Source organism: Mauremys mutica, chromosome 22 (assembly GCF_020497125.1).
Source record: "Mauremys mutica isolate MM-2020 ecotype Southern chromosome 22, ASM2049712v1, whole genome shotgun sequence".
NCBI lineage: Eukaryota > Metazoa > Chordata > Testudines > Geoemydidae > Mauremys > Mauremys mutica.
The window spans coordinates 24,038,397-24,066,145 of NC_059093.1; the positions used below are offsets into that span (position 1 = coordinate 24,038,397).

Below are 27,749 nucleotides of genomic sequence, written 5' to 3' on the forward strand. Positions count from 1 at the left end.
GACGTAGACGAACGTACGCTAAGTTGTTTGTTACTGATTATAAAAAGGCCCGTTCGGGCTTGTGGGGTGTGTCTCTTTCTCTGGCACTAGCCGAGAGGAGAACACCCGCTCAGCCGACCGATCAATAAAGGGTGTGGTACTCGTCTCTCTGATCCTCCGTGCCTCCTTGGGGTAAATTAGGTGAGCTCCGGGGGGAAACGAGCCCTTTTGGCTAACAGTCAGAACCATCCCAAGCCAGCTGCACTCGCCTCAGAAAGACAGTGTCCCCTGCTGGGTGTACATCACTGACCTCCCTCCTCTCTGAGCACTGACGGCCCCTCTGTTTCCTGGCCTCTCAGTCTGTGCAGATGGGACCTTTCCCTCCAGTGCTGGAGGATTCACCCTTCTCATCTACCCTTGTCCCAAGCAGCACAGCGGGTGGGAATCTTACATGTACCGAGGTGACTTAGGAGCAGAACCCCCCCCCCCAGACCTTCCATGCAATTGGCACTTGCCCCTCACTGAGCAGGATTGAAACTGGTGCAGGGAGACTGCTGGGCCACATCCCCTCTGGGCGTGAGCAAAGCAGCAGGGTGAAAAAATCAACCTGGGGATGCTGGGGATTGAACCCAGAACCTCATACATGCAAAGCATGTGCTCGACCACTGAGCTACATCCCCAGATAGTCTTTGTTTGCTATGGGTTACACCAGGGGTAGGCAACCTATGGCACGTGTGCCGAAGGTGGCACAGGAGCTGATTTTCAGTGGCACTCACACTGCCCAGGTCCTGGCCACCAGTCTTGGGGGCTCTGCATTTTAATTTAATTTTAAATTAAGCTTCTTAAACATTTTAAAAAACCTTATTTACTTTACATACAACAATAGTTGGTTATATATTATAGACTTATAGAAAGAGACCTTCTAAAAACATTAAAATGTATTACTGGCATGCGGAACCTTGAATTAGAGTGAATAAATGAAGACTCGGCACAGCACTTCTGAAAAGGTTGCTGACCACTGGGTTACACTCAGAGCCCTCTTGTTTCCAGAGCATCCAGTGGCCTAAGAGCAGCATGGGGGACACATTCCCTCCTCTGAGGGCCAAACCTGCTGTCCTGGAGGTTGCTGGTTCTTAGGGGTCACTTTGCAGCAGGGCCAGATTCGATGTGTGGGGCAGGGAGAGTGGGTGCCCTTGACTCAGGGTGCAGAGATACACTCAGCCTTCGCCCCTGCATTGGGTGGGGGGTGCTGCCACCCCCTGCTGGAAGGTAATGTGTCGGGGGGGGGGCACTGTGAGGCGCTCAAACACCTGACCCTGGTGCAGCAGTGGTGTGGGGAGCTTCCAGGTGTTTCTAGGATCTGCTCTTTCCACCTGCCTGTGAAGTCCAGCTTTCCCCAGCACATTCACTGCGGTGCAATGGGGTCACTGGTTCCATGGCTGAACAGCAAAGAATCACTCCCAGTTTCCCTTCTATCGGCAGCAGGATTAGCCTGTGTCAGTGGTTAATGAGGTGGATTTAAGTTGTAGATTGTTATTCATTCCCCACCTTGACAATTCACACAGTCCCTTTCCCATGCAGATTCCCAGCACCTCAGTGATCCTGGTAGCAGGGGTTGGGCCTGAGATTTTCAGGGTCCTTTTTCCCCTCCACCTGGAGTGAACTCAGCTTTTCCCCCATCCCAGACAATCCATGAAATGACAACAGGGGCATAAAGAAAGAGGGGAGGGAACATCTCACGGCCAGGGCTGGATGTGCCCAGGGCCCCCGGCTTGTCCATTGTTTCCATGGAATTTGGCCCCCAGCTTTGCACAAGAGACAGAGAAAGATCTTGCTGTTCCTGTGTCTGTGCAAGGAAAATTGTGCTTCCCTAGGAAAGAGAGGAGGGAAATGGTCCCATGATGGGACAATATCCTCAGATTAAGACCTAAGGACTCAGGCTGAGAACTGATAGAACTGCACTAATCTGGGATTTAACAAATTGTCTTTCATGGAGCAGGGCCAGTTCCAGTGTTTTTGCCACCCCAAGTGGAAAAAAAAATAAAAAAGCTGCAATCAACAGTAGCTCTACCTCTGCCACTTTTGGCAGCAAGTCCTTCCCTCCAAGAGGGACTCAGAGGGCCAGACCTGCCTTTGTGCCTCCCATTTCCACTGATCACCCCAGGAACCTGCTTGCTGCGCTGGTGCCTGGAGCCAGCCCTGCCATGGAGACACTGGGAAGATGGGGGAATCAGGAAAAAAACATGGATTTGTTTACATTGCAAGTGAAGAATAACTGAAGCTTTTTCAGTCTAAAGTCACTTTTCCCTGACTGGGAATTGAACCCAGGCCTTGGCAGGGAAAGTACCAAATCCTAACCACTAGACCACCAGGGAGGTGAAATATGATTTTTCTTCTCACTTATGTTACACTTTCTTAGGCTACTTTCTAGCCACTTTCTGAAACTGCTCCATTGTCCATTCCCTGAGGGACTGGGAGCAGAGTGCAGGAACCCCTGTGCTCAGGGTCACAACCTCAGCCCAACCCAAGTCACTGAAACAAACTCAAATCATGCTTCCTCCAGCAGGATCACAGAGCAATACAAAAAAACCCCATGAGGAACAATCCTCCTCTGCCTTCATTTACCCCATCGCAACCCTCTCAGCAGCCGACTCTTGCAGGAAGGACACTGAGCTGATAGGAGCTCTGGCACAGAGACCAAGGGAAGGGTGTTGCTCCCCCTGGGTGTGAGCTGATCACATTCTGACTCTGTGTAACAGGGCTCTGAGCTTTGCCATCTTCTGAGTGCTGAGCCCCCGGACCTTCTGCTGGGAGCATGGGGATTGCACAACAGCTCCAAGCCCTTTTCCCATCTCCTTGTCCTCCTCGGCTTCCCCAGACTTTCCCCACAAATGGTTCTATCAGACGCTGGAGGGATCTAAGGACCTGCAGGTTTCCCGAACCCACCTCTTAAGGCAAACAGTGATTCCCTTCTCTGACACTCCTGGGCCAGGCTTCTTTTGAGTTTTTCCACAGGGACCTGATTCCCTGTGAAAATGTGTGTGTGGTATGTGGGGAACTCAGACTCCGACTCTCCCCCACTAGATGAGTCCAACAGCACCTCCCCTTGGTGGGAGAATCCTAAATTCCACCCTCCCACCCTGGTTACTCTGACCAGCTGATGGCGGCAGCATGCTAAATCAACCCCAGCTCTCTGGTCTAGAAAGCAGCATTTAACCAGCCTTGTGACAGCTCCGGTTTTGCTAGCTGGAGACATAACGAACCAGGAAAGAAGGCAAATGTCAGACAGGGAACCTCAGCTCACAAATAAACACCCTCAGGCTCCTCCTACACTGCGACTGGGCAGTTGACTGACTTTAAATCTAGCTAGCTCAGTTGGTAGAGCATGATGCTCTTAATCCCACCATCATAAATCCAAGCCCCACAGTGGGTGGTAGCGACAGCCCTTAGGTGTCACTCTTCTGCTAATAGTCACAGACCAAAATGAAACAAACTCTCTATGCTCTTTGGCAGGTCATGTTTCTTCCTCTCGCTGAGCTTCAGTAAAACATGAAGAGAAACCAAATTGACATTTGCATCCTCTGTTAAGAGAGGATTTTCTCCTCTTCCATTCTACCCCAGGCAAGAAGAGGGGATAATAACCATTTAACAGATGATTGCAGAAAGAAAAGTTTGGTCATTATAAATAGGATGATGATCAATTGTTCTCCATGTCCACTGACGGTAGGACAAGAAGTAATGGGCTTAATCTGCAGCCAAGGAGATTCACGTTAGATGTTGGGAACAGTTTCTAACTCTGAGTGTAGTTAAGCTCTGGAATAGGCTCCCAAGGGTGTCTGTGGAGTCTCTGTCCTCGGAGGTTTTTAAGAACAGGTTGAACAAACCTCTGTCAAGGATACTCTACATATACTTGGTCCTATAGACAACCTGTTCTGGCTCTGGTTCCCTCCTTCTGCTCTCTGCCTGGGCCGGCTGCTGTGGGCACTTGACCCCACATGGCCCTGACGCATCGTCTCTGCTTGGCCCTGCCTCAGCAGAGAGGGCTGGATTTCATGACCTCTCCAGGGCCCTTGCAGCCGTACAGCTCTATAATTTGATGCCATCACAATATAATATAAAACAACAACAAAAGTGGAAACACCCCAATCTAACATCTAACCATTCAGCGTGAACTGACATTCCACAGCACAAAGTGACAACACGTAGGAGTGCAAAGCCCAACAGTTCAGCACCATGCAAATGAACGCCCCATGGGGCAAATGACACACTGCAAAAGAGCTCAGCTCAAACCAATGCAACACAAGGCGGTGCAAAAACAATACAACACGAAAACAACGCGTCAGAGTGCAAAGTGACACTGTGCAAAACAGCTCAGCGTGGATCAACGACACAGCACAAACCCTCACAACAGAATCATATAGAAAGGTAGGGTTGCGAGGGACCCCGAGAGTCAGGGCCAAGTCTCCCTAGGCCACCCCTGACAGGTGTTTGAAGAACAGGGAAACAAAGGGCACCACGAACTTATGTTTTGTGGATGAGTCAAGAAAAGGGAGTAGCATTGTCCCCCTCGGGTAGCCCCTGTTCAATTCCAGGTCAGAAAGCAAAACTCTTCTGCAAGAATATCCAAAAAATGTTGTGTTTCACTTCTCTTCATAAGTACAGTTGTGTGGCAATTAAATGATGACTCTAAAGTTTTCATAAAAGTGTGGGAAATACGGACGTATCTGAGGAAATGGCTTGGAATGAAGGAAGACAAAAAATTGATGGGTCGAGAGAACAGGTCCTGTTTCCCCCTGGTCTGGAGCTTCTCTCACAACTACTGGAATAGAAAAGCTAAGCAAATGGGGTTCTATTGTTCCAAAGGAGATTGAAGTGAGGCCATTTTTCTCTGGATAGAATTAATGGTCATGTCAGGAGTGGGATGTGAAACCACGTCTCTATGCAGAGACCAGAAACACCCAAGGGATTGGAAAAAAAGAGCCTTATTGCTAGCACTTTAGACCAGTCCACCATCTTGATACTACAAAGAATGTGACTTATGAACCCTAGTTTTCATTAATAGTTGATGAACTCTTTAGGGAGGCCGAGATGGCACATCTCTTTCAACTCCTAGAGACCTTCTACAGCACAGCTGAATTTTGGACACACTCACCCAGATCTAAAGTTACACGTTTCCTGGAGCTCCATGAGTTTCTGTGGTGTTGTAATCTCCCTGCTCACGTTTTAAGTGAACAAAAGATGGGTGCTGGCATTCTGAGACAGTAATGGTGAACCTCAAAATCCTGCCCTGGGGGCCAGACAGTTAAGCAACAAGCACCCACAACCTCTACCTTGATAGCCAGGGCCGGCTCCAGACCCCAGCGCGCCAAGCGCGCGCTTGGGGCGGCATTTTGCCGGCAGGGCGGCAGGCGGCTCCAGTGGACCTTCCGCAGTCATGCCTGCGGAAGCTCCACCAGAGCCGTGGGACCAGCGGACCCTCCGCAGGCACGTCTGCAAGAGGTTCCCCCGGAGCCGCGGGACTGGAGACCGGCAGTGCGCCCCCTGCAGCATGCCACCCTGCTTGGGGCAGCCGGATTCCTAGAGCCACCCCTGTTGATAGCATCCTGTCTGGGAACAAACTCACTTACCAACAGCTGGGGTGTGACATCTTCATTTCTTTGTTGTTCTACCACTGTAGTCCCCACTTTCCTATTGCTTGTCTGTATAATCTCTGTCTGGCGCTGTGATTGTTTCTATCTGCTGTATAATTAATTTGTTGGGTGTAAACCAATTAAGGCGGTGGGGTATAATTGGTTAGATAATCATGTTACAATATGTTAGCATTGGTTAGTTAAATTTCAGTAAAATGCTTGGTTAAGGCATAGCTAAGCAGAACTCAAGTTTTACTATATAGTCTGCAGTCAATCAGGAAGTAAGGGGGGAATGGGAATGGGAATGGGGGTGGGGGAATAGGAAGGGGAACAGGGACACAGGCAAGCCTCTGTGGTGTCAGAGCTGGGAAGGGGGATCCTGAGGAAGGAAATTGGAATCATTGCTTGCTGGAAGTTTACCCCAATAAACATTGAATTGTTTGCACCTTTGAGCTTCATGCATTGCTGCTCTCTGGTCACGCGAGAAGGATCAGGGAATGGGAGGGTGATGGGATAAACCCTCTAACAAGTACATCTTTCAGGGTGTGAAAAACCCCAGAACCAGTATAATTAAGCTGACCTAAGCCATGGTTAGCTAGTGCTAAATGAAAGGAAAGATTGTTCTGCCAATGCAGCTGTTACAGGGATGGAAAACACCTCCCCTCTCTGTAGCAACTGTCTACTCCACAGTGCTACAGCAGTACTTTAAGGCTGTGGCTACACTTAGCGCTTCAAAGCGCTGCCGCGGTAGCCTGCCGTGGCAGCGCTTTGAAGCGCTAAGTGTAGTCAAAGCACCAGCGCTGGGAGAAAGCTCTCCCAGCGCTGTCCGTACTCCCACCTCCCTGTGGGAATAACGGACAGTGCTGGGAGCCGCGCTCCCAGCGCTGGTGCTTTGACCACACTGGCGCTTTGCAGCGCCGCAATTTGCAGCACTGGAGAGGGTGTGTTTTCACACCCTGCTGCAGCGCTGCAAATTTGTAAGTATAGCCAAGCCCTAAGTGTAGACAGCTTTAGAGTGAGACCAGATCTGGCTCCATGGATGCTCAGGCACTAAGACAACAGCAATTACAATACACTAATGCTTCCATAGTTGGCAGGATTCAAACCTGCATGAGAAGACCCCAATGGATTGCTAGTCCATTGCCTTAACTATTCAGCCACAACTACTTGATGTACAGCTGTTTCACTACACAATGTTTCTGTTCTCACAGAATTGTCACTTCAAATTGCTCAGACCAGCTCCCCCAGCACACTCACGGCTGTGCATTAGTGTAAGTGTGTCCATGGCTGAACAGCAAGTGTTCCTGCCCATTTCCCTTCTGGCTGGAGCATGATGAGAGTGTGTTTGTGTTAATGACATTGCTATAGGTTGTTGTTTATTCCCCACACTGACAATTCAGACAGTCCCTTTCCTGTTCAAATCTCCACCATATCATTCCAATAGCCGGGGTCAGGATTTCTCTGGGGCACTGAAATGTTTCAGGGGGTTGTTGTGTGAGCTCAGCCTTGCATTCCATCCCTGATATTTCATGGACTAACAACAGCAGCAGAAAGAAAGAGCCGAGCCAATATCTCCCTGGCAGGGATGCAGGTGGCCATGTCCCCTCTGTCTGACCATTGCCATTGCAGGAGAGAAGAGTTCACTGGAATCGAATGCCCTGGCTCAGACAAGAGACACAGGGAGGTTTTTGCTGTTCATGGATCTGTGCAAATGAAATTGTGTCTCTGTGAAATTGAAGCGGGAAATGAAACATCCACATGGTGGCCCAGTGCCTTAAGGAATGTGGGTGAGGGACTCTGGCTGAGAAATTATTTAACAGGAATTGGTATCAATGTATTGCCCTGATTAAAAGCTATGGCTAAAAGGCAGCCACTGTTGTTAGTACTTGAACCTGCGTGGAGACACCCGAGTGGGTATCAAGTCCATTGCCTTAATCAGGGATAGTCAATTATTTTATCAAGATCCAAATTTCTTGGTCAAGGTCTAGTCAATGTCTAGACAGCAGAGAAAATAATACACTGATGATAATAAGAAGTATATAGAAAGATTTTGCAGTCACTATGGGCATAACTATGATGATTGTTTCGTGTTTCACTCTTAATATCTGGCACCACCACTGCCTTTCCCTTTAGTCTTGTAGTTAACAAAGGGTAAAACTAAACATCACTTCAGATACAAGGGAGTGTTTGTGTTAATTCCTGTTAGCTACACAGGGGTTTGATGTAGCTGCTTTCAATCCTCCGGCTCTGCCAGGATAAGTAACATTTCAGGGTGTCACTGAACTGAAGGAGGGAGATCATTTTTTGACATATTACGCCTCCTCTTAAAGGTGTTTGTCTGGCTGGCAGCCCTGGTTCCCAGGTCTCTCCTGAGGGAAGAAAGTTTCTGTGCAAAATACCAAAACTTTTAACAGAGAGGAGGGAAAGGCCATGGCCACATGATGGGGCCAGTATAAACCACAACATGGTTCTTCCATGTGTGATGACTCTGAACACGGACTGATCTCCACTCCCTTGGATTTGAAGAGATGTTTAGTTGTGCACTTGGGAACCTATAAGGCTGAAGAAGTTTTATGGATGGTGACACTACGACTGAAGGGTTATTTAATGTTGTAGAAATTGTTAAAAACACTGAGCTTCAACTGGAACTGCCTGTTATTAAAGGCTGGTTTCCCCACGTCAGTTCCACAAGCTCTGCTAGAAACACCCTGGGTTCTCTCCTGCCTCGGTGGGAACTGGAGGGAATCATCCCCTGCTGCCCTTGGCTCCAGGCTGGTTTTTCTGGGGAGGGGACGTGGAATTGATTTGTTTGCTGTTGAGAAGGGAGCCGGGCCAATTCTCATGGAACGAGAACTCCCAGCATCTTCCCAGCCCAGCCCAGGCTGCTGCCCTGTCCCAGCCTTTGTTCCCCTGGGGGCCCTGCGTGTTTGACACTAGAGCAGGCCGGGAGCAGCAGCTGAGGCAGAGGACAGCCTGGGCCGGGCACATAAGAAGGAGTTTAGCAAGCAAAAAAGGTAAAATGGCAGTGGAGTATTACCTTGGACTCGACGGCATTTCTCCATTGGTCTGTCTGCTTTGGGGCAGGGACAATAACACGTCCTGCTGCATTCGTTATTTCAAAGGGCAGTTTAGGATTTTCATTCTCACACACGGTGCACAAAGCAGGACTCAACCTTTGCTGTAAACTAAACGAGCTGCCCACAGATTCTGGCAGCCACAATGAGCATTTGGGTGAGAGCTCAGACCTGCCCCTGTCCCAGAGGGAGACAGGGGTCATCTGTGTGGGGACTGGACCACTGACCTATCAGCTCTTAACTCCCAAACGTTCAGTAACTCTATTATCAGTGTCCGTGAATGTAATTTAAACCATAAGGAAAACCACACAGGGTCAGACCAAAGGCCCATCTAGCTCTGAAACTTGCCTTCTGACAGTAGCCAGTACCAGGTGCCCCAACAACCAGTCAACAAGGCACCACTGGGAGTTGAATCCAGGATCTCCTGTTTACGAAACAGAGGCTTTAGCCAGCTAAGCCATGGTGCCTGTGGGTAACTCAAACACACTGTCTGCCCACACCTGACTTCCTGCCACCGCCACCGGGGCCTGATAAGCTTTGCTTGTGTTTGGATTCTGCAAAGCAGAGGAGCAGGTGACGTTTCCCTTACAAGCAGTGTGTGAGTTCATCTTTGGCAAGGTCTGCACTACAAAGTTGTTTCAGCAGAATTATATTGCTCTGGTGTGTGAAAAACACACAACGCTCTCTCGGTCGGTAGCTTGTGGCTGGTGTACACACTGCAATGCCATGTCTGGCGACAAAAGTGCCCTGTTTTGCTGACAAAATAATACAACTTCAATGAATACTCTCTCAGTCCTCAAAGAGAGACCTGGAGAAGGAGACTTGCTGAAGCAAAGCCACAGGGGTCTCTGATGTTTCCCTGGCCCCTCGCCCCTGTCCTGCCTGCCTGATGTCAGCATCTCTCTGTAAGGTCACCACCTCCCCACCACCTTTGACCAATAGTCTGAGGTCCTGTAAAAGGCCTTTGTGATGTCACTGCCACACCCCTCCCTTGCTGTGCTAATGTCCTGCCCCTGGCCAGGCACTTTGGAGGTTTGAGCTACTCCCTGTGGATCACCCCACTCAAGGAGCGTTCATTCTAGGAAGCAAGCCGGCTAGACAGGAAAACATCAGACGCTGCTCCCAATGCTACACTCAGTTTTTCAGAAATTAGTCGACTTTATGGCCAGAAGAGACCATTAGAGCATCTAATCTGACCCCCTGCATATCACAGGCCTCCTGTATGACACCAGAGCTACTTTTGGGGCAAACACATTCCAGAAAGGCATCTAGTCCCCATTAGATGACATCAGGAGATGGCAAATCCACCACTTTCCTTGGTAGCTTGTTCCTGTGGTGAATCATCCTCGCTGTTGAATATTTGTGTCTTATTTCTAATATGAATTTGTCTCTTTTCACCTTCCAGCCACTGGGTCTTGTTATGCCTTTCTCTGCTCAATTAAAAAGCCCTTTAATACCCAATCTTTTGTCTCCATTAAGGCCCTTCAACGCTTCAATGAAGTCACCTTTCAATCTTCTTTTGATAAGCTAAAGAGGTTGAGCTCGTTCAATAGCTCCCTAGAAGGCATTTTTCTCCAGCCCTCAGAACACTTCGTGGCTTTTTGGTCATCAGACTCCTGAACTGCAGCTGGATGTGGTTCTTGTTCTTCTGCACAACATAGCTCCTGGAGAAGAGGGATCTGCGAATGTACATTCGTATGATACCTTTGTTTAACTGATGAAAACATAAACTAGACACTTAGAGGATTGGAACTGATTTCAGCTGATGGACAGCTTTGCTAGGTTTTTATGCATTTGGAGAGCGAAATGTTGAGTGTTTACATTGATATCAAGCACTCCTGTATAGAGGAGCCCCTGAACATAATGGAGAATGGAAATGAAAATGTTTTCCTTTTTAAAAAAAAAAGAAAGAGGGTTATAAGAGAACACTGATGTTTGAACTGAGGACTACTTAAACTGCAGTCAAGCACTCTACCACTGAGCAATATCCCCATGACACTAAGAGTGTGGAATCGTGATCTCCAGGACTTTGAAGGACAAACCCTGATTCATCGAGCTCCTTTGCCATTCCCAGACCACAGGTGGTTTTAAAAATGGGGTTTGATTAAACTTCTTAAATGTGGCAAACACCACAGCTTGCACACCCACCAATATAACTTCTCCCAGGGCTGGTCCACACTAAGAAGCGGGGTCGAACTAGGGTACGCAAATTCAGCTACGTGAATAGCGTAGCAGAATTCGAAGTACCCTAGTTCGAACTACTCACCCGTCCAGATGCCGCGGAATCGAAGTCCGCGGCTCCAAGGTTGACTCCGCAGTACCAGAGTCGACCGGAGTTCGAACTATCGCTTCTGGAGTTCGAACTATCGCGTCCAGATTAGACGCGATAGTTCAAACTCCGAGAAGTCGAACTCACCGCGTCGACCCGGCTCATAAGTGTAGACTAGCCCCCACTGACATAGCTGCCACCTCTTGGGAAGTGGATTAACTACACCCACAGGAAAACTCTCTCCCCTCAGTATAGAGGAGTGGTTCTCAAACTGTGTCAGGACCCCAACGTGGGTCATAACCCTGTTTTAATGGGGTCGCCAGGGCTGGCATTAGACTTGTTGGTGCCTGGGGCTGAAACCAAAAGTCTGAGCCCCACCACCCAGGGCTGAATCCCTCAAGCTCTGGTTTTGCCCTCCCCCAACTGGGGCAGGGCTCAGGCTTTGTCTCCTCTGCCTCTGCCCAGTGTGGAGGGGCTTGGTGTGTTTTTCTAGGGTCATGTAGTAAGTTGTTGGTTTTTTTTGGTAGAAAGGGGTTGTAGTGAAAGGTAGTTTGAGAAACCCTGGCACAGAGCCTCTGAATATGTCTAGACTTGGCTCCCTGTGGCAGATCAGAAAATGAAAGTACAGCCATGGAGACACCACACCCCAGCCTTGCCTAGCAGGCAAGAATCAAACCTCCACAGACAAATGCCTGTTGCTTTCTAACCCATCTCCCTAAGCCCTCAGCCACCACCACTTGACAAAGGGGCTTTTCTACACGATGGTTCTGGTCTCACTGAAGGGTCATTTCCAATAGTTTGCTCAGACCAGCATTAGGGGAAATGGTGCCCTGGGCAAAGCTTGTACTTTGGCACTTCCCCATTGCCCCTGAACGATCCCCACTCCCCCTTTACCGCTAGCTCCTGCACTCCCAACCCCTGAACCTCCTTCACCCCTAACTCCTGCCCCCTCCTGTGCCCCCTTTGCCCTTAACTCCCTGGGCCACCAGCCATTGCCCCTCTCCTGCAGCCCCTTCACATGGTTCCAGTGCTGGGGGCCCCGCACTTGTTCTCCCTTTCCCTGGGTTTTGGCATCACTAGCCCCTGCTTAGCGAGTAGGGTTCAGTGGTCCCCAAAATTGGGGCATGACTCCTAGGGGGACACAGAGGAACATTTATGGAGTCAATGAAATCAATTGAGCTTCTTCAGTCTCTCGCTGCAGATATTTCCCTTGTTTTTAAAGACAAAAATCCTGATCTTTCCAACGGGAGCTGCTGCTTCAATGTTCAGTTTGGGGAGGGATTTGGCTGCACTCAGAGATCTGCCCGCGGGTTACAATCTGCGATCCGAAGGGTCGATCGCAAACAGCGTTTAGATGGGACCGTTAGTGCCGCCCCCGTGTGGCCAAAAACTAGAACTGACCAGCAGAGTTTACAGCTGGAGCCTGGGACGCTCCTGAACAAACTGGGCACGAAGCCTCTCGCGTGGGACCCTCGCTGTGCAGCAGGAGGCGGAGGGAAGCTGATTGTCAGGGCTCAGGGCAGCTCCCTGCCAGGCTGAGACGGTGTCTGTGCTAAGCTCGGCATCAATCAGATGATTCTGGGCAGTTCGGGGTCCCCGGGCTCCCAAAGGGGGGTGAAGCAGGTCAACCCTGGAGCAGGTTAAAGCTGCAGGTTGACAGTGGGGTTGCTGCCCCTGTGAACAGCTGCTGTAGCACCGCCTGGGCAGGACAGGGAGAGCCAGTTATACCCCCCCCCAGCCTGTATCGGGGGATGGGAGCACTCACACCCTGGGGACCCACCCACCAGAGATCTGCTGGGGGGAGAGTGGCACCCACACACCCAGGATGTTGTAGGGAGGGACAAGGGCATCCACACTCCGGGATCCTCTGCAGAGGGACAGACACCCACACACCCAGGATTCTGTATGGGAGGGGGCAGAGGTACCCGGACACCCGGACACCTGGGCGGGGGATGGGGAGGCACCAAAACATCGGGGATCTTACCTGGGAGGACAGCGGCACCTGCAGCTCGACATGAGACGGGGGTGGGGGGAGCAGGAGCATTTCCCAGTTCCAGGCTGTCCCCGTCTGGCCAAGGCACAGAGCTCACAAGCAGAGTTTAAAGCTCCAGCTGCCAAGCAATAAAAGCAGCTGGGCCCTGTGGCTGGTGCCTGTGATCCCAGCGCCTGGGGAGGCTGAGGCTGGCGGATCGCTTGAGCTCAGGAGTTCTGGGCTGCAGGGGGCTGTGCCGATTAGGTGTCCGCACTAAGTTCAGCATCAATATGGTGATCCCGGGGAAGCTTAGGGTCCCCAGTGTGCCTAAGGAGGGGTGAACCAGCCCAGGTTGGAAACAGAGCAGGTCAAAACTCCTGTGCTGATCAGTAGTGGGATCAGGCCTGTAAATATCCCCTGCAGCATAGCCTGGGTGAGACACAGTCTCTTTTTAGACACCCCTCCCCCGCAGAGCCTGTATGGGGGGATGGGAGCACCCCCACGCTGGGGATTCTGACTTGCGGGGAGGGATGCCCCCCTGCAACACAGATCTTGAAAAGAGGAACAGCGACACCCACACACCACAGAGCCTGGATGGGGGCAGGGGAACCACACACGGGAGCTAGTTCATGGGATGGTGGACACACCCATATGCTCCATTGCACCATTCTTAATGAGAAGAACGGGGCCATCCACACAACACGGATCCTTAACGGGCAGGGGGACACCCACACACTCCACTATTAACCAGGAGGGACAGGGGCACCAGACACCCCCAGTAGCGTGGAGAACACCCACAGCCACCGGATCCCTCATGGGTAAGACAGAGGGGATTTAATGGGGCCCAGCGCACCCACGCACCGGGGATTGTTAAGGGTTGGAAGGACAGGGACACCCACACACACTGAGATCACGTCCTTGGAGGAACGCAAACCCTCCACAGAAGGACCTGGTCTGTTCCATGATGGCAGCCCAGCCTGGGTGAGTCAAAGTCTCTTTTTATACAGGCACGCCCCAGAGATCCTGACTAGGGGGAGAGAGACACCCACCCACCAGAGATCCTTAATGGTCTAGGGTGCACCCACACACCAGGGATTCTTATGGGTGGGAGGAATGGAGACAGCCAGACACACTGGGGTCACTTCCTCCCAGGAGCCTGGGCCAGACAGGGAGACACAGTCCCCCTTTACAGATCTGCCAGACAACCTTCCTCCCACTCCCTCCACACAATGTTCTTATCTGGAGGTGAAGCCAGGGAAACCACATGGAGGATTCTTATCTGGGGAACTGGGGGGACCCACTTACCACCAGAGATTCTTAAGGGCAGGAGGAACAGGGACTCCCACCTCTGTGGCATGGGGGTGGGTCGCCTGCTGGGATCATCTGGGCATATTTCACCTCGTCAGCTCCCTGCCATTGCCTTGGGGGCCCCTTGTTCGCTGCCTCTGGTACCCAGTTTAGCCTCCTTCCTGAGGGCTGAAACGCTTTGATCTATCTAAGCTCTGTGGGATCAGTGTTTGTCATGGTGTAATTCTGTGTTATTCGGGGGTCAGACTAGCTGAGCTAATGGCCCCTTCTGCCCTTAAACGCCATGAAAACATTTCCCTGGTTTCTCCTTGCGCCTGACAGACACCACGGTGAGGGGCCCAAGGGTGAAATGCAAGACTGTATTCACGCACCAGCCCTCAGTGCCCCAGAGAAATCCTGCCCTCTGCTATTGGAACGATGTGCTGGAGATTTGACTAGGAAAGGGACTGTCTGAATTGTCAGAGTGGGGAATGAACAACAATCTACAGCAATGTCATTCACACAAACACCCTCTAATCATGCTCCAACCAGAAGGGAAATGGACAGGAATTCTCACTGTTCAGCCATTGACACACTTACACTAATGCAGCTGGTCTGAACAAACAATTTGAAGTGACAATTCAGTGAGAACAGTATCATCATGCAGTGAGATGAATGTAGGTTAAGTAGTTATGGCCGAGTGGTTAAGGCGATGGACTACAAATCCATTGGGGTCTCCCTGCGCAGGTTCAAATCCTGCCAACTACTCAAGCACTGTGCTGTTGTTATTATTATTGAAGTCTTAGTACCTGAGCATCCACAGTGCAAACTGGAGCCAGATCTACTTTCACTCTGTCTACGTTTAAAACGCTGCTGTGGCACCTGCTATAGCACTTTGGAGTAGACAGTGACTAGAGGGGTTTTCTCATCCCTGTAATAGCTACATTGACAGAACAATTCTTCCTTTCCTTTAGCACTATCTAACCCGGGCCTAGGTCACCTTAACTCTATGGGTTTGGGGGGGTGGGTTTTTCACACCCTGAGAAACATTGCTCTGCCAGTTCAGTTCCCAGCATACACCAGCCCTTAGATCCCTCGTGGTATTTCAATGCAGGCACTGACCTGTGAGAGGAAAACATCAGCTCACAAACACAGAGACTGAATTCCCCACATTTAATCTCGCTGCACTTTCCAGAAAGTCACGAAATTCAATTCATTCTTGCTAGGACAGAGAAAAAAATAAGTGACACTAAGTTTTTGGCTTGGTTAAATAAAATTAAGTGTTTAATCAATATAGTAAAAATCTGTCCTGATTCCTCTAACTAACACCACAGCGTGAAATAGGAACAGAGACAAATTTTGTCAGTGACGACTAATTTCACAAATGATCTTCCCATTATTAATTTCCACGCTGCCCCCATTGGAGGTCTGGGCATCTCCAGTGTCATTGCTCTGCATTCACCTTCCCCTAGAATTGTTCTCGGACATTCGCCTTCCTCTGCAGCATGGGGCTCGGGTCACTTGCTGGAGGATTCCCTGCACCTTGAGGTCTTTAAGCCGCGATTTGAGGACTTCAATAACTCAGACATAGGTCAGAGGTTTGTTACAGGAGTGGGTGGGTGAGATTCTGTGGCCTGCATTGTGCAGGAGGTCAGATAAGATGATCATAATGGTCCCTTCTGACCTTAAGTCTATGAATCTATGAATCTAGTCCCAAATTTGGAAAATGGTGCAGTTCAGAATGTGAATAGTGACCCCGGCTCCTTCCTGCACCTGCTCTACATTGCTCCACAGCAGCGTCTCCCCCTGCAGAGTCACCCCAGCACGGCAGTGCAGCCCCAGGGTTCAGCAGGGGCCTCTGGCAAGGACAGTGGGTGCAGCTAACAGCCCGGTGTGCCTGGCCGTGAGGCAGCTGTAAAAAAGCAACCCCCCCCCAGAAGTACAGAGACTGAATTCCCCAACTTTAACATCATGACCCCTGTAAAAAGCCACACGTGTCAGTTGTATTTTCACAGGGAGATGCAAAAATCAAGTGACACCAATTTTTAAGTTGAGTAAATAAAGTTGAGGAGATAGTTATTAACCTCCCAAAAATACACTAAAGATCCCTCAACATAACACCTGAAGGTGAAATATGAACAGAGACAAACCTTGTCAGCAAAGGCTCATTTCCCAAACGATCCTCAAAATGTTACTAATTCCCACCCCTCCTCCACAGGAGCTCTGTGCAGTGTCACTGTTCTGCAGGCAGCTTCCCATTCAATGCTGTTGTGCGACATTCCCAGACCTGGAAATGTACCAATGACAGAATTTGAAGAGCAAACCTGGCTCCCCGCACCAGGCGGGATTTCAGTGTTTTGTCCCTGTCACTTAGTCTTTGTCAATAGCACAGATGCCAGGGGCAGGACTCCAGGCTCTGCTTGAGGGATCCTGGCACAGGGGCTGGTGGGGGAGAAAGGATTGTAGATTCTGACCTGTGCTCTGGAGAGGAGGTAATAATTGAAGGGGACATTTCTGACTCTTTCCCTCCTCAGTATCCCCAGGGCTGGAATTCTACATTCCACAGGGCCAAATGAGGGGGTGATGCCACTTGGCTAATCAAAAAACCAGTGCTCCAGGTGAGGCTTGAACTCACAACCTCAGCATAACTCCTCTCAGCACTGCTCTATAAGTACTGTGCGCTAACCAATTGCACCACTAGAGCACTTATTAATTGTGATGCTCCGAGATGCCTAGGTTGATAAAGGCAAGGAGTCACCCCAAAACATTCTTAGTGGAGTTGAGAATGGTTAGTGACAAGTGTTGTACTTGGTGGGGTGGATTCTTCTTAAGGGTTTCAGGCACCATTTGACCCTTTTGTTCTTCCCTGTGTATTGTCATCAGCCCCCAAATCCTTCAGGAGTCCATAGCAAAGAGACCCCCCACACTGTCCTGGAGTCCCTGGGACGTGCTTCCCACCCCCTGCCCAATGGAGCACCAAGGATTAACGTGGCAGCATCTAGTGTCAGTGGGGTTCAGTGACTCAGGCTTGTGAGAATGTCCTACAGGACTGTGTCAAAAGTCTTAGTAACACCTAGATAGATCCCATCTACTGTTTACCCACCTCCACTAGGCCCGGAACCCTGCCGAAGAAGGAAAGAGGATTGGTTTGGAATCATTTGTTCTTGACAAGTCCATGCTCACTAGTCCTAAGAACCAAAGTATCCTGTAGGTGCTGCTGACAAACTGAGTGTTTAAGAATGTATTCCAGTATCTCCCCAGCTATGGAAGTGAGGCTAGCTAGTCTGTAAGTCCCAGGGGTCTCTTTGTTCCCCTTTTAAAGACAGGTCCTGTCTTGTTCATGGATGGGAAGATGTTCTTTTTCAGGGATCTCAGATGAGAACTGGGGCACAACACCTGGTTTGTTAAGGCCACAAAAACAGAGGCAGGAACCTCTTCTCTCCTGCTGGCAAAGAACCCCAGGTACCTAAGAGACAGGGACTCACATCCCTGAATGGGCTTTAAAAAGGCAGTGGTTAAAAAGTTTGGCCCTGACCATTTCTTGTTTCCATAGACTAGACATTTTAGCAAACTTTAGAATTCCTTGGCGCTAAACACTGTGAAACTCCCCTTTCTCCTTCACAGAGGGCTTTAACTCCCCTTATCTCACTCAGGCTCATGACTGCCCAGAGTTCGAGAATTGTCCCTGTTTCCATTGGACAGATGGGGAGGAGTCTGAGGTACAGAGAAGGGAAGTGACCTACCCAAGGGCCTACACAGCAAGGCGGTGGCAGAGCCAGAGAGAGAAGCCACCAGTCCTGACTCCTGTTCTAACAAACAGCAAACCCTGCCAGAGGCAGGGATAGAGCCCAGGAATCGAGATAGTGGGGAAATTTTATTGAAACCATTTCTGTCAGAAAATCCCCTTCAGACTAAACCAGTTTGTTTCTCAAAATCAAAACAAGTGGGATGAAAGTTCTTAGCAAAAATATTTTGTTGCAAAACAAAAGCATCTCCTCTTTGTCACAGTCTGTTAAATTGTCTCGTCACACACAAGAAGGAGACAGTTAGATCTCGAAAATTAGATAAAATGCTTCAGTCTGAGCTAAGTAGTTGCAGCTCTTAATTTCAAAATAAAAAAATACAAATAAAAAAGACTATTTCAGCTATTCTATTATGTCATAATCTGCTCTGAGTAAACGTGATAGGACACCTCATATTATGCACTACTCCTAGTGATGATCTCCAATGGATCCGCATCCTCCACCCACCGTGAGGTAGGTAGGAGTGGATCATTATTATCCCTACTTGAAAGAGGGAGAAGCTAAGGCTGAGAAAGGAGAATTGGCTTGTCTTAGGTCACACAGCCAGCCAGTGGCAGAGTTGGGAATAGGACCCAAGAGCCCTGATTTTGAAACTAACCATCAGATCTTGAATTTCAAACACTGAATGACTTGAGTAAAGTGCTCTCAAATGAGCTCCAGACCAACAACAGTGCACAGTAATTATTCAGAAAGTATTTTAGGAGAACTGCAAAGTTAGAGAGAATCATGAACTGTTCAGAGACCATTAATGCAGAGAAGCAGCAAAATTTGTCAAACATATAACAGGTTATGACTTATTTACTTGGTCTTCAAAGAGAACAACAAGGACCTGAGTCTCCTCCCTGTCAATAACCCCCTGCTCAGCCAATCAGGGTAGAGACTGAGGATGGAAGGCTGAGGATTCTCACCAGAGAGAGCCAAAGGATGGCCCAGGTCACTGGTGGGGATCACTGCCCAAGCACTATTTCAGCCCCACATTTTTGGGTGGACCTCCCACAGTGGGAGCTGCCGAGCACTCCCCTGCAACACACACACACACACCGCTCCTGGTGTTGGGAGGGGAACAGGTGAAAGGACAAAAGAAGCAAGAGACAAAGAGAAAGGAGGGAGGGATGGATGGAGGAAAAGGTGAAACCAAAAGGACAAACCCTAATGTCCCCAGTGATTCTAAGGGACAAAATCCCAGGTGTGGAATAAAATTCTGCCTCCTTAAGCTCGTGTTTTCCATGCCTAGAATTCAACTGTCACCTGATGGATCAGACTGAACAGGTTTCAAACCTGGAGGAGGCTCTTACCTTCTAAACAGGGACGGCTGTTTTCTAGTAAAATCAGGAAAAGGGAAGGAGAAAACTCGAAAGAGGTTCCTCCTGGCACTCACGTCCGTGAACCCGAATACTCTCTCAGTCCTCAAAGAGAGACCTGGAGAAGGAGACTTGCTGAAGCAAAGCCACAGGGGTCTCTGAGGTTTCCCTGGCCCCTCGCCCCTGTCCTGCCTGGCTGATGTCAGCATCTCTCTGTGAGGTCACCACCTCCCCACCACCTTTGACCAATAGTCTGAGGTCCTGCAAAAGGCCTTTGTGATGTCACTGCCGCACCCCTCCCTGGCTGTGCTAATGTCCTGCCCCTGGCCAGGCACTTTGGAGGTTTGAGCTACTCCCTGTGGTCACCCCACTCAAGGAGCGTTCGTTCTAGGAAGGAAGCCGGTAGTTTTGGATCATCTACAAATTCTATCAGCTCACTATTTAGCAGATCATTTATGAATATGTTGACTAGTCCTGGTCCCAGTACAGACACCACTAGTTACCTGTTTCCATCCTGAAAACTGATCATTTATTCCTACCCTTTGTTTCCTGTCTTTTAACCAGTTATTGATCTGCGTGAGGACCTTCCGGAGGTGAAAGTAAGCCGGTATGTTCTGGTATGGGATACCGGCAAGAGCCGTTATGCTGTGCCAGCCCGGCCCGGCTTCCCCAGGCTGGTGATTTAAAGGGCCCAGGGCTCCCTGCAGTGGCCAGAGCCCCGGGCCCTTTAAATCGCCTCCCGAGCCCCCCTGCCGGAGCCCCAGGGAGCAAATCACTGCCGTGGATGCTGCTCTCTCCCGCTCTGCCAACACAGAGCAGGGGCGGCAGAAGCTTCCTTACAGTGGGGGGGGGGGCACTGTTGTCCGAACTGTGGCACCCCCATGACACCCCTTCCCTAAGGACCCACACTCACACCACCTCTCCCCCCGAGGCCACACCCACAGAACGCCTCTCCCAAGACTGCACCCTTCACCCCCCCCTTCCATTATTTGTCCTAACAGCCAGTAAAGAGTGGTGGGGCCATGGCCCTCTAAACCCCCTGTTCCAGCACCCCTGACACAGAGCTAAGCAGGCAGCAGTGTGTGTGTGTGTGAGTGACAGAGTGCTGTGCTGTGTTGTCAGAGCGGTACCGGTGTGGTGCTCTGCTTTCTCCTTGTTGATATCACTCGGCTGCGTGTGTGAATTCCCTCTGTGTGCTGCCCCAGCTCTGCAGATAGCTGACACAGCAGACCCGACGAGAACCCCCAATAACCACAGAGTCCAGTAAGGTGCAAAGTCACGTCGACTAGGTTTATTGCGATCTCGGACACAATTGCAGTTCCCTGTAGGTTTCTTAGCCTAACTCAGGGCATACTACGAGAAAGTGCCTCTTGGCAAGGACCCGGCTTAGTGGCGGGATTTTCCACTCCCCCTACGGCCGGACAAAGGTTCCGCCCCTGGAGTGCATTCTTATACACAGATACAAACAAGTTACACATCACACCTGACGTATTGAGGTGCAACCTCTCTACGTAGCAAGTTACAACCCCTCTACGTATTAAGGTACCGCCTTCTACCTTGTACATGTTGGTTCGATCAAAACAACTCTATCCATCATTTTACCCTTTTGCCCCTGTCATTGGGATGGGTCGGCCTGTTCTCCTGTTATCTATGGAATGTTTCAGTACAGTGTGTTCTAGTGCTGTGTTTATGCTAGGTGAATATACGTTTATGCAGCATCAGCCCTTTTCGTGCCAGCTTCTGTGAGCAGGGCCTACCTCTGACTCACAGCTTAACTTTGCTTTATGTTAGCAAAGTCTTGACCATTACTTTAGTTCAGGCCTTAGGCCTCATATTGGGCCTTTATCAGGGCCTGCACTTACTACACCCTTAGAGTCCATTTCTCCTGGGATTAAGATGGCAGCAGGGCTGGCCTGGGTCATCTGACTTGGGCTCATGGAGCTAAAGCTGAGGGGCTAAAATCTGTGGTGCAGATATTTGTGTTCACGCTGAAGCCTGGGTTCAGAAACCCTCACCCCTCGTGGGGCCTCAGAGGTTGGGCTCGAGCCCATTTGTCTGCACTGTAATTTTATAGTCTTGCAGCCCGAGCCCCATAAGCCTGAGTCAGCTGACCCGGGCTTTGCGACAGGTGCCCTGGGTGAGTTAATCACAGTGTAGACATAACGTTAGGCTACATCTCCAGTGCAATGAAACACTCTTGGCTGGCCCGTGTCGGATTAATTGGGGTCATGCGGCTTGGTCTGGAGTAAAGTTGCAGTGTCCGTGTCTCGGCTCAGGCTCAGTCCCCTGCTCTAGGAGCCCAGAAGGGTGGGAGGGAGTTTAGCGAGTAGAAATGGTAAATCCTGGACTCAATGGCATTTCTCCACTGGTCTGTCTGCTCTGGGGTAGGGACAATAACACGTTCTGCTGCTTTCGTTATTTCAAAGAGTGGTTTAGGATTTTCATTCTCACACATGGTGCTCCCTTCCTCCTTCTATTGGGACTGGGAACTAGCCAACCAAAAACCCCACTAAGTTTTAGTAAGGGGCCAACAGTCCCTTACTCGAGCCGGCCCCGTGAGGGTCACTGATGTGCAGAGAAGGCAGCATGAGCTGGTCCCATGGTGTAACGGGCTGCACTCAGGACTCTGAATCCTGCAATCTGTGTTCAAATCTCAGTGGGACCTTGTGTGGGTTTGTGGTAAAGACCTGGAGCTCACAAAGCTCCACTTCCCTGTCTCCAGCTGTGCCGAACAAGTCTTTCCCCTCCTGCTGGGTGATTCAGGCTGTGGTGGGTCAGGGCTCTAGAAATGACACCTGAGGGTTGGGATTCTCATGGCTTCACCTGGTGCCCACAAGTCTGGCACTTGCCACTGTGCTTTCCCTCTTGCCCACCTGGTGCTTGAAGGAAGCAGGGCCAGGGCCAGGCTTCCTAGTCAGGGCTGGGCAGGTGGAAGCCCAGCAACTCTCCTCTGGGCACCTAGAGTGGAGGCGGCTGGTGCTGAGAGCTCCAAGGGAAGGCTTAAAAGCCACAGAGGCCAGGGCAAGAGGAGGGGAGGACCATGCCTATGTGTGGCCAGCAGACAGACACAGGGCCAGCCTGCTCCTGGTGGGGCCTCTGACCGTTCCCACTCATGGTGCTGACTTTGGAAGTGGAGCCGCCCATTTTCTTTGGCAAGTCAGGAAGGGCAAAGGCGAGACTGGAAGCACCTGGGGCTCATGCCCCAGCCTTTGTGACACCCAACCCCCAACTCCTTCCCGGGGCTCTAGCTGAAGCCAGAGCATTGGCCTGAGCGGCCAAGAAGAGGTTCCAGCCCTGAAGGGAGCAGGACTTGCAGCACAAAGTGAGCACAACCACGAGGGGACTCAAATCCTGAATCATCCGATCCACAGGGAGATGCCTTATCCTTTAGGCCACATGATGAGGGGATCTAAGCTCTTCTTTGGAAAAGCCGGACACTGTGTTTCTCAGGTCATCTACTGAGGGGGCCGAGATGCTCTGGACACAAGAAGTCGAGTTCCCAGCGAAACGTGCGACTTAATTCTATGGGGCCAGGTGCAGGGCTTTGGCAGGGAGGCTCAGGCATGTGGGATTGAGGTGCAGTGGATGGACCGGCTGTCTAGGTGCTTAGATTTAGTCTCCCTGAGGAGGAGGAGGAATCCTGCTGACAGGCAGTGGCTGTGCAGAAAAAGAGGAGGGGTTCCTGGGACTTTTTTTGCCTCGCTTTTGCCTGCCTGCTCACTCTTGTGGTGAACGGTAAAGATTTTTTTTTCAACAAGCCCAGGTAGCTCAGTTGGTAGAGCATCAGGCTCTTAATCTGATGGTCCAGGGTTCAAGCCCCTGTCTGGGTGCTCAGCTTTTAAGTTGCCTTGTGTGCCAGGAGCCAAATTCTGTTCACAGCCACACAAGGATTCCCAGAAGCTGTGGCCATTTCCTGGAATGGTTCCTTTCCTTAGCAATCAGGAGAGAGGCCACATCTGCAGATGCAGAAAGCGCAGTCTCTGGCCCCCAGGAAGTGCTGTGGGGCCAGGTGCTGAGAAAGCCCCCAGAGGGGGAGCAGCAGAGATGAGGGGAAGGGAGAGAGAGAAGCAATGAGGACAGAGTGCAAGTGTAAAGGGGGCATCTGGCCTGGCTATTGGGGCAAACTTCCCTGGTTTATACACAACCCTGGTGGAATTGGCCAGTGGAAGGATCTGAGTCCCCACCCCCTTACCCAGAGGCTGCCTGACCTTGAGGACTGTTAGGATACAGAGATTCAGGCCAGTCTGCAAAGGCCTGTACTTTAAGAATTTAGGTGTATTTTTATCACTTAGCTAGTTATAAAGATATAAAAGAGAGAATAATAAATCACTGTCTGTCTGTGTAATGGCCTTCTCTCACTGTGACAGTCTGAGGCCTGGTTCTTTGGCTAAGCAGCAAAGGCAGCCATAAGCTGGGAAGTGTATGGTCACATCCTCACGTTCCCAACTAGTCACACTGAAATAAGGTGCTATTGGGCTGTGAGGAATACAATCCTGTCCTGATATTCCTATCACCTCCAGAGAAAGGGAAACTTAGTTTGGTAGCATCCTGTCTGGCAAGAACTCACTTATCAATAGACACAGCTGGAAAACCCTTATGTCTGTATAGCTGTAGTTGTGAAATCCTCCCTTCTGTATTGTTTTGTATGTTTATTTGCATGGTCTCTGTCTGGTTCTGTGATTGTTTCTGTCTGCTGTATAATTCATTTTGTTGGGTGTAAACCAATGAAGGTGGTGGAATATAATTGGTTAAATAATCATGTTACAGTATGTTAGGATTGGTTAGCTAAATTTCAGTAAAATGATTGGTTAAGGAATAGCTAAGCAAAACTCAGGTTTTACTATATAGTCTGCAGTCAATCAGGAAGGCGGGGGGGGGGGGGGGATGGGGCCAAGGACTGGGGATGGGGGAATTGGGATCCTGTTTTGCTACAGGGGGAAATGGAAACAGGGGATGGGAACAGAAACAGGGACACAGGCAAGGCTCTGTGGTGTCAGAGCTGAGAAGGGGACACTAAGGAAGGAAACTGGAATCATGCTTGATGGACGCTCACCCCAATAAACATCGAATTGTTTGCGCCTTTGGACTTCGGGTATTGTTGCTCTCTGTTCATGCAAGAAGGACCAGGGAAGTGAGAGGGTGAAGGAATAAGCCCTCTAACCCTGTCATTTGTTGCTCTAGGCTCCATATGTACGAGCACATTCACATCCCACTCCTGACACAATCACTGTCTTCTATCTGACAAAATAGCCTAATTTTAACCTCTCCTGTAACATTACACCACCAACTATTTAGCATTTGTATGAGAGAAGTTGTAAGGAATCCAAACATCTTCAAAAGTGGTGCATGTAGAGCCCCTAGCTGGGTAAATTCCAAGCTCCTTACCCAGAAGAGTCTTGGCGTGGCTTGAGGGGGGCAGGCTTGGCTGGTCAATATAGAGGGGGAGGGAGAAGGGTACATTGACAGTGTAGAATGTGAGACTCATAAGCTGTGGTTATGTGCTCTGAGAGTTAGCCCCTTGCTTTACATTTAAGGTCAGGGAGGGATATTATAACCAAGTGTTCTGGCAAAACTTTTCCCCCGGCCTGGTCAGTGAATCCTATGGTGAGAAACTTTCTGTGCATTTCAGTTTCTTGTATTGTTGGATGGGGCCTGAGGTGCTGGAAGGGAAATGTCCATGGAAAACTTGGACATCACTCTTGTCCGAAAAAAGGCAGGTGTTAGACACAATCGCTTCTCGTATTCCCGTGGAATCCGAGTCTAGCTGAAGAATTTCTGTCTATCCTAGAGAGAATCATTCCATTGTAAATACAAATGAAATGAGATCTTCAGGTCGAGTCAGCGCCTTTTAAAAATATTTAGTGAGCAAAAAGCCATTCTTTGCCTTGTTGATAAGGACAAGAAGCCCTCTTTGCCTTTCCATTTAACATGCAAAATGAATGGAGATTTTCATTGAAAAACTTCTGGTTTTTAGGGGGAATTGAACCCAGGCCATGGCTGTTAAAACACCAGAACCCACTGCTTAAAGCACCAGGGAAGGCTGTTTTTTTCTGACAGCCAGTGTTGTTTTTCTCAGCCTCCTACTTCACCAATGTCAGACTCTGAGTGCAGTTAAGCTCTGGAATAGGCTCCCAAAGGCGTCTGTGGTGTCTCTGTCCTCAGAGGTTTTTAAGAACAGGTTGAACAAACCTCTGTCGAGGATACTCTGCATATACTTGGTCCCATAGACAACCTGCTCTGGCTCTATCTGCTACCTTCATCGTGTTTGGATGTAAAGGTGGGAAATTGGCCCCTCTTTCAAGTTTAAATGTTGTAACTTCTACATCTAGACTGGGGTGGCCAACCTGAGCCAACGTAACTGCCAAACGTGCACCTTTGTATGCAACTGCTGAGTCAGTTGTGAACCTTGCTACCATTATCATTATCCCTTTGAAATGATGATGGTGATGGACACTTGGCTCTATATCCCAGAGTGCCCTGGACGTCTGCAGGCTGCATTAGCCAATCCAACCATTTGGCACTTACAGATGGGCACCTCTGTATTGTGCCTGAGTCTTGTACAGCTATGAATGGCTGGTAGATGCCGATATTTTCCCCTCTTTTTAACCAGCACTAATACCCAGCCAGGCCAGGGCTGGGAAGAGAGAGAGCAGCAGGTTTCCCCTATTGTGACCATCTCGCTTTTTCTTGACTAGCTTCACCTCTGCACCAACTTGTTCTTTTCACATGTGAGCCTGGCTAACTCAGTTGGCAGAGCATCAGACTTTTAATCTGAGGGTCCAGGGTTCAAGTCCCTGTTCAGGTGAAAAACTTCTTACTGTGATTATAAAAATCTGTCTTTCTGGAGTCTTGTTCAGTGTTACTCTTTCTCTCCAGGATTTTGCCTTTCCTAAGAAGGGCCTTCCTGTGGGGGGGATTGAAGGAGCAACTCCTTGACATCCCCTCTGTCCTTGCAGGCTGGAGGAATAAAGTCCTCTGGGCATATAGCATGTTCCTCCCCTGCAGACACAAACACACAGAATAGTCATAAGGAATTAGAATTAGAATCCACCACTTTCCTTGGGAGCTTGTTCCTGTCGTGAATCATCCTCGCTGTTGAATATTTGTGCCTTAGTTGTAATATGAATTTGTCTCTTTTCACCTTCCAGCCATTGGGTCTTGTTATGCCTTTCTCTGCTCGATTAAAGAGCCCTTTAATACCCAATCTTTTCTCTCCATTAAGGCCCTTCAACACTTCAGTGAAATCACCTTTCAATCTTCTTTTGATAAGCTAAACAGGTTGAGCTCGTTCAATAGCAAAGAGCAACCAAATGTTCTGAGGGCTGGAGAAAAATGTCTTCTAGGGAAAGTGGTGGATTCTCCATCTCCTGATGTCATTTAATGAAGACTAGATCCCTTTCTGGAATGTGTTTGTCCCAAAAGTAGCTATTGTGTTATACAGGAGGCCTGTGATATGCAGGGGGTCAGATTAGATGCTCTAATGGTCTCTTCTGGCCATAAAGTCAACTAATTTCTGAAAAACTGAGTGTAGCATTGGGAGCAGCATCTGATGTTTTCCTGTCTAGCCGGCTTGCTTCCTAGAACGAACACTCCTTGAGTGGGGTGATCCACAAGGAGTAGCTCAAACCTCCAAAGTGCCTGGGCAGGGGCAGGATATTAGCACAGCAAGGGAGGGGTGTGGCAGTGACATCACAAAGGCCTTTTTCAGGACCTCAGACTATTGGTCAAAAGTGGTGGGGAGGTGGTGACCTTACAGAGAGATGCTGACATCAGGCAGGCAGGACAGGGGCGAGGGGCCAGGGAAACATCAGAGACCCCTGTGGCTTTGCTTCAGCAAGTCTCCTTCTCCAGGTCTCTCTTTGAGGACTGAGAGAGTATTCGGGTTCAGGCACGTGAGTGCCAGGAGGAACCTCTTTTGAGTTTTCTCCTTCCCTTTTAGTGATTTTACTAGAAAACAGAAGTCCCTGTTTAGAAGGTAAGAGCCTCCTCAAGGGAAGGGGTGTCATGGGTGTGTCACAGTTCAGATGCCAGTGGCCCCCCTACACTGTCAGGAAGTTCCCACCACCCTGCTCTGTGTTCGCAGGGCGGGAGAGAGCAGCATCCACGGCAGTGATTTGCTCCTGGCTAGTGGAGCAGAGCAGCAGGTTCAGCTGTCAGAACTTCCCAGAGCGATGAAAGGGGAAGGGCCCCTGGCTCTGTAGCAGGAATGCAGGGCAGGCGAGTTCACGGCAGGCATTGTGGGATACTGGGGAAGGCCAGCTATGGTGATATAATGAACAGCAGCATTTACTCTGTTACTTTAAGTTTGCTGCAAAAAGCTCTAGCCCTCTCATTGAAGTTGTATTATTTTGTCAGCAAAACAGGGCACTTTTGTCGCCAGACGTGGCATTGCAGTGTGTACACCAGCCACAAGCTACCGACCGAGAGAGCGTTG

The 27,749-nt window shown here is 49.8% G+C and overlaps 5 non-coding genes across 5 annotated transcripts; 2 read left to right on the forward strand and 3 right to left on the reverse strand.

Annotated features, from left to right (window-relative positions):
• Positions 1–587: 587 nt before the first annotated feature.
• TRNAA-UGC lies at positions 588–659 on the reverse strand. The gene has a single exon. It is a non-coding gene; the product is annotated as a tRNA-Ala (tRNA).
• A 1,623-nt stretch (positions 660–2,282) lies between these two features.
• Positions 2,283–2,354, reverse strand: TRNAE-UUC. The gene has a single exon. It is a non-coding gene; the product is annotated as a tRNA-Glu (tRNA).
• A 12,543-nt stretch (positions 2,355–14,897) lies between these two features.
• Positions 14,898–14,979, forward strand: TRNAC-ACA. Its single transcript has one exon. It is a non-coding gene; the product is annotated as a tRNA-Cys (tRNA).
• A 1,842-nt stretch (positions 14,980–16,821) lies between these two features.
• On the reverse strand, positions 16,822–16,915 carry TRNAI-UAU. Its single transcript has 2 exons — positions 16,878–16,915; positions 16,822–16,857 (listed from the first exon to the last, which is right to left on the reverse strand). It is a non-coding gene; the product is annotated as a tRNA-Ile (tRNA).
• A 6,157-nt stretch (positions 16,916–23,072) lies between these two features.
• On the forward strand, positions 23,073–23,145 carry TRNAK-CUU. The gene has a single exon. It is a non-coding gene; the product is annotated as a tRNA-Lys (tRNA).
• Positions 23,146–27,749: the final 4,604 nt, after the last annotated feature.